Source organism: Crinia signifera, chromosome 4, assembly GCF_055691185.1.
Source record: "Crinia signifera chromosome 4, ASM5569118v1, whole genome shotgun sequence".
NCBI classification, from domain to species: Eukaryota; Metazoa; Chordata; class Amphibia; order Anura; family Myobatrachidae; genus Crinia; species Crinia signifera.
In genome coordinates, this window is record NC_139220.1 from 143,836,035 (window position 1) to 143,848,516 (window position 12,482).

General features: G+C 48.3%; 1 protein-coding gene across 2 annotated transcripts in view; it reads left to right on the forward strand.

The window, feature by feature from the left end:
• Window positions 1-12,482, forward strand: part of NELL2 (neural EGFL like 2) — a 235,310-nt gene that overhangs the window by 106,250 nt on the left and 116,578 nt on the right. The window lies entirely within an intron of this gene.

Sequence of the window (12,482 nt, forward strand, 5' to 3'; positions counted from 1 at the left end):
GCCCTAAAGAGCTGGAAAATAATATTTACTTCTGAGGCATCAATATGAGTCAACAAAACAGGATGGCTTTGGAGATGATATAAGAAATTTGTGAAAGAAAATACATTTTGCCATTCCCAGAAAGGAGAGCTGAAGTCCACAGAGGTTTTGCCTCCATTGTTTTATTCATTTAACTTTAAATCCCCAAACTATTCCAAATTCCATAATCCTCTCCATAATAGTGTAGCAAATATTTTTAATTGTGTAGTTTGTATCAGCTTCATATGGATAGGATGCATTTGTATTGTTTAATTATTATGAATCTTGTAAAAAAAAAAAGGTACTCTTTACCTAGCACGGTCATCGGGGGTAAAAAATCGCGGGCATCGCATGCACTAAAAATACGGGTGCGACACGATGCCCGCGATTTCCCATAGGGATCAATGTTAAAAGTGTGATTGGACGCGATTTTACTGTTCAATGCCCGCGATTTTTCCATAGGAAACAATTGTTAACGCCACCCCACGATCAACGTAAACCCGAAGCGTGGCGAGCGGCGGCGGTACGCGTCCTCCGACCTTTTCATACCCCCACTATCCACGTCGGCGTGGAGTTGAGAATAGAATAGTGTGCCGAGCGCAGCGAGCCACCGAGCCAGAAGCGTGGCGAGCGCAGCGAGCCCCGCGAGGGGACGCGGATACCTGTGAAGCCCGCGAAGGGACGCGTTTACCTGTGAAGGTATCCGCATCCCCTCGCGGGGCTCGCTGCGCTCGCCACGCTTCAGGCTCGGTGGCTCGCTGCGCTCGCCACACTATTCTATTCTCAACTCCACGCCGACGTGGATAGTGGGGGTATGAAAAGGTCGGAGGATGCGTACCGCCGCCCCTCGCGGGCTCGCTGCGCTCGCCATGCTTCGGGTTCACGTTGATCGTGGGGTGGCGTTAACAATTGTGGGGGCCATATCACACTTCAGGGGGACTATTAGGGCTCTGTGGCCCATTTAACATTGTTTCCTATGGAAAAATCGCGGGCATTGAGGCATTAGTCAGTAAAATCGCGTCCAATCACACTTTTAACATTGATCCCTATGGGAAATTGCGGGCATCGCGTCGCACCCGTTTTTTAGTGCATTTGATGGCCGCGATGCCCGCGATGGGCGCCGTGCTAGGTAAAGAGTACCAAAAAATACTAATATTGCAATCCTGCTGATGTCTGGTATAAACAAAAAAAAATTATTTATTTTTGTCAGAAAAGATACCAGTCACACAAATTCATCCAAACACATCGCTATATGTTATACAACTTACGCACACAAAATCCATGTATATTTCATATTTATACCACTTTCAGACCAGAACCGGGCCGTGACCTTGCTTTTTCCCAGGCTATTAAATACAGGTTGTACACTGGTCACAGCTCCTATACGCCTTTCACACTATACCATGGTCATGGATTGGCCTTCTCATACTATGCCATTTAGTTTCATACTTATAAAACTGCTCATCAAAACAGTTATAATAAATTCTACAAATTAATGTGGAGTAAAACTGAGGTTCTTGGCATCATTTAGGCTCAAATTATGGTAAATCACATACCACTTTTTGCACTTTCAAATTATGGGCCCACCTACCACAACCAGGTAACCTCATCAGGTGGGTCCCTAACATTTCTAAAGTTCAGGTAGAGAAAGCCAGGCACAAGGCCAGAACAACCCAACAGCATGAAGGCATCATAGTAGCAAGAAGTCACTGTGTATTAGGTTTAGATTACATTAATAAGAAGTAACAGCTGAGTGGTAGAAGTTTTGCATAGGTGAGAAGTAGCCCTCTCCAATAACTCCAGATAAATACCCAGCTTGGCTCAGGGGCTGAATGTTATGGTGGGAGACCGTGAGTGCCACTTTGCAGGAAAGCCTGCTGACATATTCTGTTGTGTGACTCACACCTTTTAAACCCTCTTAGCGAACAGGGTCGAAGCCTCAGCAGTTTGGACCCATGTAGTTCTTTTCACACAGAGAAAAGACCTGGGTTGTTCCAGCAATATATCTGTGTGAAAGGGGTATTAGTGGTTTACAAACCACATTACAAAATAAAAAAATCTAAAACCGTAGAAAACTATTATTATTCATACAATATTTATTTATATAACAACAATTATTATTATTATTATTATGAAACAGTATAAAACATGCAGCACCAGTGGTGAACCATAACGTGTGTGTTTCAAAGTCATCAACTGCAGGAATGTACTAATTAATGATTAATTAGTAAAATGTATTTGACAGTCTTAAATAATGCAGACATTTATTTTATTACATGCTTAATCTTTGCTGAGTTGTTCCATTATGTAAGTTAATAGCTATTAGTACAAGCAATTAATTCAATTGTTAAGTGACAGAGGCAATGTATTAATGCCGGCAAATAAAAAGAAAAAGTAAACCTCAATCATTTAATGCTTAGATTCCTAATTGTGCACATATATTAAGTAAATGACATCTATATGAAATCGGTGAAATATGTGGATATTGGTCAGTAAGTCTTTGTTATTTCAGTTGAATTGTTATGTATAGCACAGCTATATTATGCCCCCCCCTCCCCCCAAAGAAAGCTCAAGTTACAGCACAGCCCCCCCCCCCCCCCCCTACATGCGCACACACACACACGTGCACATACTGGAAGGGTACAGACATTACACCAGGCATCCAGCTGCTCACACTCTGCAGTTATGCTATATCACACAGATATAGTGCTTATGCACATCATGCAATCACCTAGGCTACATGGATTATTATTTATCCCCCTGTGTAGGATGAGGTTAACATACCGACGGTCAGGATGCTGGCATTCAGCATACCAATGCAGGTATCACGACTGCCTTCACAATACCGGTGCCAGAACTCCAAATAGATCAGGAACACTACACCAGCACACCGGTAGTGCAATTTACACACATAATGCCACCAGTAGTGCAATTTACACACATAATGCCACCAGTAGTGCAATTTACAAATGTCTCCATTAGTGCAATTTAGAAACATTATGCCCCCAGGAATGCCAATTACACATTATTCTTCTGGTATTACCTCACATATTATGCCCCCAGTAGTGCCTCACACATGATGCCCTCATTAGTGCCTCACACTTATTGCCACCATTAGTGCTTAACACATAATGCCCCTAGAAGTGCCTCTCATCACACATAATGCCCTCCAGTAGACAGGGCCAGCGCCACCACTAGGCAAGTTTAGGCATTTGCCTAGGGTGCCGGCCACTGGGGGGTGGTAGTGAGCTGCAGCCAGGGAGAAGCAGCAGCAGCCAGCAGGAAGCTATGCTGTTGACGCTACCGCAGAAGAGAGCCCGGAGAAGCTGCCAGGCCTGCAGAGACAACAAGCAAGCAGCTATTTGTGAGTAACTCTACTTATTTGGACCCCCACCATCCCCGGCCCGTCCCCCCGCCAGAGCCCGCCCGCGTACTAGCCAGCTGCTGCGCTGACAGACAGTTCCGAATCCCCAGTTATCAGGCCTGCCTGCTACAGCGGGAAACTTCGTAGCCCCTGTCAGTCAGTCAGCTGCCTGTCAGCGTTAATCCCCTGCCCGCCTCCCCACCCTGGACAGTCTGGACCGGACATCGACACACATGATGATGCGGGCGGCAGAGCAATGTACTGACTTTGGCGGGTGGAGGAGCCGCCGCCGCCCGCCCGCCCAGCTACTTAGTGAATGTGTTTCACTAAGTAGCTGGGCGGGCGGGCGCTCCTCCACCCGCCGGAGTCAGTACATTGCTCTGCCGCCCGCTCGTGTGTGTCGGTGTCCGGTCCAGACCGTCCAGGGTGGGGAGGCGGGCAGGGGATTAAGTAACGCTGACAGGCAGTTGACTAACTGACAGGGGCGACAAAGTTTCCCGCTGTAGCAGGCAGGCCTGATAACTGGGGATTCAGAACTGTCTGTCTGGCAGCGCAGCGGCTAGCTGGTACACGGGCGGGCTCCGTGTGTTAAACAGTGAGTCAGTGGAATTAAAATTTTAAAAGAACCTGCATTTGCTCATGGGGGTGGCCGGGTGCGGTGTGTGTCTGCATGATGCAGACAGTCTGCATCATATATGGTGGCAGTCATTTACAAGGTGGTTTTGTTCATTCTGACTGTGTTATCAGGATTTGAGTCTAGGGTAATTTTTTTTTTTGGGGGGGGTATACTGTAGGTTTGCCTAGGGCACCTAGATGCCTTGCACCGGCCCTGCCAGTAGGGCCTCATATCACACATAATGCCCCCAGTAGTGTTTCACATCACACATTATGCCCCAGTAGTGCCACTCAATCATAATGAATCCTGTAATACAAACCATCTGCTCCAGCATGTGCTGGTCATCCCGTTCTGGCCTCCGCAGACCCGGCACCTTCAATCTTTAAAGCAACTAGAGTGGACATCAAGCTTCCACTACCCGTCGCTAAGCCATTTCAAATATGGGTGAGATGTACTAAGCTCCAAAAGTGCTAAAATGGAGAGTGATAAACAACCAACCAACCAGACCTGTTCATACCCCCACTATCCACGTCGGCGTAAAGTTGATGTTATAAAGCCCGAAGCATGGTGAGCGGACACGGATTACTTGACGTGTATTCCGCGTCCCCTCGCGGGGCTCGCTGCGCTCTCTGCGCTCGCCACGCTTCGGGATCATTTTCCACGTCCCCTCGCGGTGCTCGCTGCTCTCACCACGCTTTATAAAATCAACTCCACCCTGACGTGGATAGTGGGTTTATCAACCAGTCGGGAGGACGCGTACCGCATCCGCTCACCACGCTTCGGGCTGACTTGGATATTGGGGGTTTGCAAGGATGGAATAGCATGCAAATTGCCAGAAAATCACAGAAAATCGGCTGCTTTATCGCAACCGATTTTAACATGCGATTTGCGGCCGATTTCGGGGGCGACGTGATAATACACAAGTACTGTTTATTTCTTTTGTTAATATTTGGCAAGAAATAGAAAATTAAGTAAATTGTGCCCACTGCTATCCTCGGGGTAAGTTATGTGGTGGTGTGCAGATGTGCTTCTGATTGTCCAAATGGTTTATTCCTGCAGCCACTAGCACTGGATTTGTTACTTTGACATAAATAATTTGATTTGGTCCTGGACCACTAACCCAAGGTACCCCTACGGGAAACTCTCTGCACCTCAGCATGCCTTGGTCCATAGTTTAGGAACCACTGGACTAGACCATTGCTGTCACAATCCGAGCTGTCAGACAGACTTTCTTACCGGCTAAGTGCCTCCGCAGGTTCAGCTTGCGGTCCAGACGTCATCTCTGCCGGCATCCTGTCTCCCAGTGACAGTCCCCAGTGCACGGCAATCCACCTGTCCGCCGCCATTGCTCCCAGTATCCAGCATGGTGTGCACAAACACACTTTCCCGCCATAACAGACATGGGGGCTGCCATGTTCTTTCCAGTCACATGTCTGTGCTGTCCAATCCTGTTGGTTCTGATCTCCCTGTCATACTTCCTCGGCCAATCCTGGCCACCCAGTGGGGATAAGTATGCTGGGAGCTCTCAGAACCATTGCTAGTGCTTCAGTTGTCTCCAGTGTATGGTCAGCTGTCCTTGTCTCCGTGCAAGTGTATTTCTCTGCTGGTGTTGTCTTCCATGCTGCAGTGTATTCCAGGTTATTCCATCTCCTGTTGAAGTCCAGGTTATTCCATCACCTGTGAGCCTGCCTCGTCAGCCCAGCGACCAAGCCTAGCTCCGGGACTCTGGTCCTCCGATGCTCCTGCATCATCCGCTTCCGATGTTTCATCGATAGTCCGATATTCCGGATTCCCAAGTCAAGCTTCCGTCCGTCATTCCGGACCTACAGTCAAGCTCCTACCTTCCGTCCGTCATTCCGGACCCACAGTCTCCATATCCGATATCCATCCGATGTTCCACCATCGATACCAGATCCATCTCATCTGTAAAGTATTGCAATCCGCATGAACTGTCATTTCTCCTGCATACTTTACTGCCTGTACCATTACAACCTTCTGCATAATGAATCTGGTTGTACTTTTACCTCTGACTGCTTATTGGCTCTGGGTGCACTGTCGCGCAGTCTATGCGCAAGGGTCCTCTCCAACCTCCCCGGTTCAGGTACCAGTCCAGGTCCCCACCAGAGGTCTCAGTCTTGTCGACTTAGCCCCCTGGTGTGACAGTAAGCACTAGCCAAATGGATCCAGCCGCAAACCAAGCATCTCCACCCAGCCCTGTACAGCAACTGGCTGTTCGCTTGGATCAGCAAGAGGCTGCGCAAAGCCAAGTGATTCATTGTCTGCAAGATCTGTCTTCCCGGCTGGATAAGCTACAGACCACTCTCAGTGGCCCTGAGCCTGTCAGAGAACTTCCAAGTCCAGTTCATCCTCCTGTAATGGCTGCTGCACCGCGCCTTCATCTGTCTGTCCCCACCAAGTATGATGGGAACCCCAAGACCTGTCGAGGTTTTCTCTATCAGTGTGAGATTCACTTTGAGCTGCAACCCAGCAACTTCCCTACTGAAAGGGTCAAGATCGCCTACATCATCTCCCTCCTGTGTGGAGCAGCGTTAGAATGGGCGTCTCCCTTATGGGAAAGATCTGATGCCATCCTGTCCAATTACAAGGACTTCGTGTCAACATTCCGGCGTATCTTCGATGAGCCTGGGCGATCAGCATCTGCCTCCACTGAACTCCTCCGTCTCAGACAGGGATCCCGCTCCGTCGGGCAATATCTGGTCCAGTTCCAGATTCTGGCGTCTGAACTCTCCTGGTGTGATGGGTCCTTATACGCAGCTTTCTGGCATGGCCTATCCGATCGTACTTACCCTCAGGTCTAAGTGACCTTATATCATTGTGTATCAAAGTAGACCTACGCTTCCGAGAAAGGGCTGTAGAACGTCACAAGAGCGCTCCAGTTAAAGTGCCAACTCCTCCGCCTTCTTTACCCACTGCTCCTGCGGTCCATTCCAAAGAAGAACCAATGGAGATAAACCGCTTCCGTTTGTCTCCTGGAGAACGACGACGTCGTCGGTTGGCACAGCTCTGCCTGTATTGTGCCGATCCTGCACATCAAATTTCTGCATGCCCAAAGCGTCAGGAAAACTCCTCCTCCTAGCCCGTCAAGGAGAGGGTAGGCTAGGAGTAATTAAGTCCTCTCCATCAGCAACTGATTGTGTCCTTCCAGTTTCCCTACAAGTTGGTCAGCATTTCAAGACTGTCTCCGCACTTCTTGATTCCGGTGCCGCTGGCAACTTCGTTACTGCAGAACTGGTCCGCAAGTGGGGGTTGCCCACTGAAAGTCTTTCCAAGACTGTCTTCCTTACTGCTGTGGATGGCAGTAGGATTCCTGATGCGACAGTCTCCCGCAGAACTTTGCCACTTACAGTAAAAGTGGGAGTCCTGCACACTGAACTTTTGTCCTTCCTGGTTTTACCCCGAGCCACTCATGCTCTGGTTCTGGGTTTACCCTGGCTCCGTCTTCACAATCCTCGTCTTGATTGGAAGACATCTGAAATCCTTTCCTGGGATCCTTCCTGCTCCGGTACCTGTCTCCAAAAGGTACTCCCAGCTCGTCATTCTTCAGCCGATGCAGCAGACCTTCCGCCTCTTCCCTACCAAGAGTACTCAGATGTATTCAGCAAGTCTGGCGCTGATGTCCTACCTCCTCACAGACCGTGGGATTGCCCTATCGAACTTATCCCAGGCAAAGAACCACCCAGAGGTAGAACCTATCCTCTCTCTCTTTCAGAGACTCAAGCCATGACCAATTACATCAAGGAAAATCTGGCAAAGGGATTCATCCGTCCTTCGACTTCTCCTGCTGGCGCAGGATTCTTCTTCGTCAAGAAGAAGGATGGAGGCCTACGTCCCTGCATTGATTATCGCGGCCTCAATGACATTACAGTAAAGAACCGATATCCGTTGCCCCTCATCACCGAGCTGTTTGACCGTGCCAGCGGTGCAACCATCTTCACGAAACTCGACCTGAGGGGTGCATATAATCTCATCCGCATACGAGAGGGCGACGAGTGGAAGACGGCGTTTAATACCAGAGACGGCCACTATGAGTACCTCGTCATGCCCTTTGGGCTCAGCAATGCCCCAGCCGTGTTCCAGCACTATGTCAATGAGATTTTTCGGGACATTCTGTATCGTCATGTAGTTGTATATCTCGATGACATTTTAATCTACGCCAATAACATCACAGAACATCGTTATTGGGTCAAAGAGGTTCTGTCCCGGCTGCGAGCTAATCATCTCTACTGTAAACTGGAGAAGTGTGTCTTCGAGGTGAAGTCTATACCCTTCCTAGGGTACATTGTCTCCGGTTCCGGTCTTCAAATAGATCCTGGAAAACTGCAGGCCATCCAAGATTGGCCAATTCCCTCTTCGCTGAAAGGTATTCAACGTTTCCTGGGTTTTGCCAATTATTACAGAAAATTCATTCGTAATTTCTCGTCTATTGTGGCTCCCATCACTGCCTTAACGAAAAAGGGGTCTAATCCAGCGAAGTGGCCGGCAGAAGCCATCGAAGCCTTCCATCTGTTGAAACAGAGGTTCACTTCCGCTCCTGTTTTAAGACAACCTGATACCACCTTGCCCTTTATTCTCGAGGTTGATGCCTCCTCCGTGGGTGTTGGGGCAGTCCTCTCGCAGAAAGCGCCCGATGGTCGGCTTCATCTTTGTGGGTTCTACTCCCGTAAGTTCCTGCCTGCAGAGCGTAACTATGCCATCGGTGACCAAGAGCTTCTCGCCATCAAGTTGGCATTAGAAGAATGGAGATATCTTCTAGAGGGCGCTGTCCATGAGATCACAATTATCACAGACCACAAGAATCTTCTGTATCTCAAGTCTGCTCAATGTTTAAACCCCCGTCAAGCCAGATGGACACTTTTTTTTTCCAGGTTTCGTTTCAAGCTGTCATTCTGTCCAGGGACACAAAACCGAAAAGCTGATGCCCTTTCCCGCTCATGGGAGCAAGATAGTGAGTCTAAGTCCACACATCAACACTTCATTATTGATCCAGTGGCCTTCTCCGCAACGGGAGTTTCTAATCTCATGCCCCCTACAGGGAAAAGATTTGTAAAGCCAGCTCTAAGAAAGAAGTTGCTTTGTTGGGCGCATTCTTCAAAATTCGCTGGCCATGCAGGCATTCAGAAAACTTACGAGTTTATCACCAGGTCCTACTGGTGGCCGTCCCTCAAACAGGATGTACAGGACTTTGTATCCTCTTGTGCTAAATGTGCTCAGCACAAGACCAGTCGTCAGTCTCCTCCTGGGCAATTGATGCCACTGTCAGTGCCACATCGTCCTTGGACGCATATTTCTATGGACTTTGTAACTGATCTTCCAGAGTCTGACAAGTTCACCACCATCTGGGTGATTGTTGACCAGTTCACCAAGATGGCTCACTTTGTTCCCCTCACCGGCCTTCCATCAGCTTCCAAGCTGTCCCAGCTCTTCATCAAAGAGATATTCAAGCTTCATGGACTGCCTCTTGAAATCATCTCCGATAGAGGAGTCCAATTCGTAGCCAAATTCTGGCGAAGCCTGTGCTCCCTGCTTCAAATCAAACTAAAGTTTTCCACAGCCTACCACCCTCAAACCAATGGCCAAACGGAGAGGGTGAATCAGGACCTTAAAGCATTTCTCCGCACATATGTCTCTTCTTCCCAAGATGACTGGGCTCAACTCCTTCCATGGGCAGAGTTCTGCCATAATAACCAATATCATTCTTCATCAAATGTCACTCCATTCCTTGCCAACTATGGGTTTCATCCTCGAGTTCCTGACTTCACTCTGCAACCTGTGTCCTCTGTTCCAGCGGTCGACACGACCATCCGGCAATTCGTCAAATCCTGGAAGCTCATTCGTTCTTCACTTCTGAAGGCTTCAAGCAGGTACAAAAAATTTGCCGACAGGAAACGCAGAGCTGTGCCAGCCCTCCGTCCAGGAGATCGTGTCTGGTTGTCAACTAAGAATCTTCGATTGAGAGTGCCATCGATGAAGTTCGCTCCCCGATATATTGGTCCTTTCCCAGTTGAGCGAGTCGTCAATCCAGTAGCTTACAAGCTCAAGTTGCCGCCCTATTTGAAAGTGCCAGCTACATTCCACATTTCGCTGCTCAAGCCGCTGGTTCTGAATCGCTTTCATTCCAAGCTCCCCAAGGCTCCTAAGGTTTGCACCCAGCGTGGAACAGAATATGAGGTCAGTAAGATCTTGGACTCTCGCATCCGATATGGTCGTCTGCAATATCTGATCGATTGGAAGGGCTACGGCCCCGAAGAGCGATCATGGACCAATGCCATCGATGTCCATGCTCCCAGACTCATCCGGGCGTTCCACTCCAAGTTTCCCCGCAAGCCTAAAAGGTGTCCTGGGGCCACCCTTAAAGGGGGGGGTGCTGTCACGATCCGAGCTGTCAGACAGACTTTCTTACCGGCTAAGTGCCTCCGCAGGTTCAGCTTGCGGTCCAGACGTCATCTCTGCCGGCCTCCTGTCTCCCAGTGACAGTCCCCAGTGCACGGCAATCCACCTGTCCGCCGCCATTGCTCCCAGTATCCAACATGGTGTGCACAGACACACTTTCCCGCCATAACAGACATGGGGGCTGCCATGTTCTTTCCAGTCACATGTCTGTGCTGTCCAATCCTGTTGGTTCTGATCTCCCTGTCATACTTCCTCGGCCAATCCTGGCCACCCAGTGGGGATAAGTATGCTGGGAGCTCTCAGAACCATTGCTAGTGCTTCAGTTGTCTCCAGTGTATGGTCAGCTGTCCTTGTCTCCGTGCAAGTGTATTTCTCTGCTGGTGTTGTCTTCCATGCTGCAGTGTATTCCAGGTTATTCCATCTCCTGTTGAAGTCCAGGTTATTCCATCACCTGTGAGCCTGCCTCGTCAGCCCAGCGACCAAGCCTAGCTCCGGGACTCTGGTCCTCCGATGCTCCTGCATCATCCGCTTCCGATGTTTCATCGATAGTCCGATATTCCGGATTCCCAAGTCAAGCTTCCATCCGTCATTCCGGACCTACAGTCAAGCTCCTACCTTCCGTCCGTCATTCCGGACCCACAGTCTCCATATCCGATATCCATCCGATGTTCCACCATCGATACCAGATCCATCTCATCTGTAAAGTATTGCAATCCGCATGAACTGTCATTTCTCCTGCATACTTTACTGCCTGTACCATTACAACCTTCTGCATAATAAATCTGGTTGTACTTTTACCTCTGACTGCTTATTGGCTCTGGGTGCACTGTCGCGCAGTCTATGCGCAAGGGTCCTCTCCAACCTCCCCGGTTCAGGTACCGGTCCAGGTCCCCACCAGAGGTCTCAGTCTTGTCGACTAAGCCCCCTGGTGTGACAATTGCTAGAGGATCTTATCAAAAATAATTTGTGCTATACAGTGAATCATTACAGTAGTTGTAACCATAGGAACACAGTCATTTATAATGATATAATGTGTAAACATCATGATAACTTTTAAAATGTATATACAGTATAGCTAACAATCTGACATTAAATTAAGCATTTACAAGAACTTAAGAATATTTTTTTATTTTCATCATTTCGTAAAAATGTTAAGATACAGTAACCAGCATCATTTGCTATCATGCAACTGGAAACCATAATCTTCACAGGATGTTTCTCAGTCAGATACAGACGCTCTTGGCAATTTTTTCCAAAGGAAAAACATCTCACATAGGGGCTTGCTTGGTTTTCAAATAAACAAAAATGTCTTTCATCAAAGAAAATCACTTTTCTCCACCGTTGAATGGTATATGACTAATACTCAGGGCATTCTTTGGCAGTGTGGGGTTTATCTGGTTCATAGTCGCTAAGATCAACTGCTTGCAAACGATTAAAGACCGTAAGCATGCAGACAGCAACATTTGCCATTGCTATTTATTGTGACAAAAAATACAAGGGATGAAATACATGCCCAGAGAATGCAAGCTTGTCCTTCCTTGGGCACTATGGGGGTTATTCTGGTTGATTCGTTCAGATGTGTATTTGCATCCTTTCAAGTCAACCCAACCCTGCCTTGCGAATGGTGGTACTCCGCCCGCCGCCCCTCCCCGCCCCCTGCCGCTGTCCTGGGTGCGTGAACCCAGCAATCTGACTATTCATAGTTTGCGCCGCACCCTACGTATGCACATTAATTCGCATGCGCAGTAACAAAACATCAGTCCCCATGCGAACGAACGGCCTTTGCGAACAGACCTGAATAAGGTCCTCTGAACAGGGAAGATTGTTGGAAGAAATTGTTTTATGTTTGATAATTCCTCACACTGTACAGATTACTTGCCAGTTGTCCTTGTCATGCTTGACAGAAGGCTTCATTGTTTGGAAGGGCAATTGATAATGTTACTATCAAATGTCAAACAACAGCACACTCAAGCTACAGTATTTACAGTGTCAAATGCTAATTGGTCAACATCCAGCACCATCTGATTGATCTACTGCTGTTCACTTGAACAAGCTGAAAAACACTCAAAATGT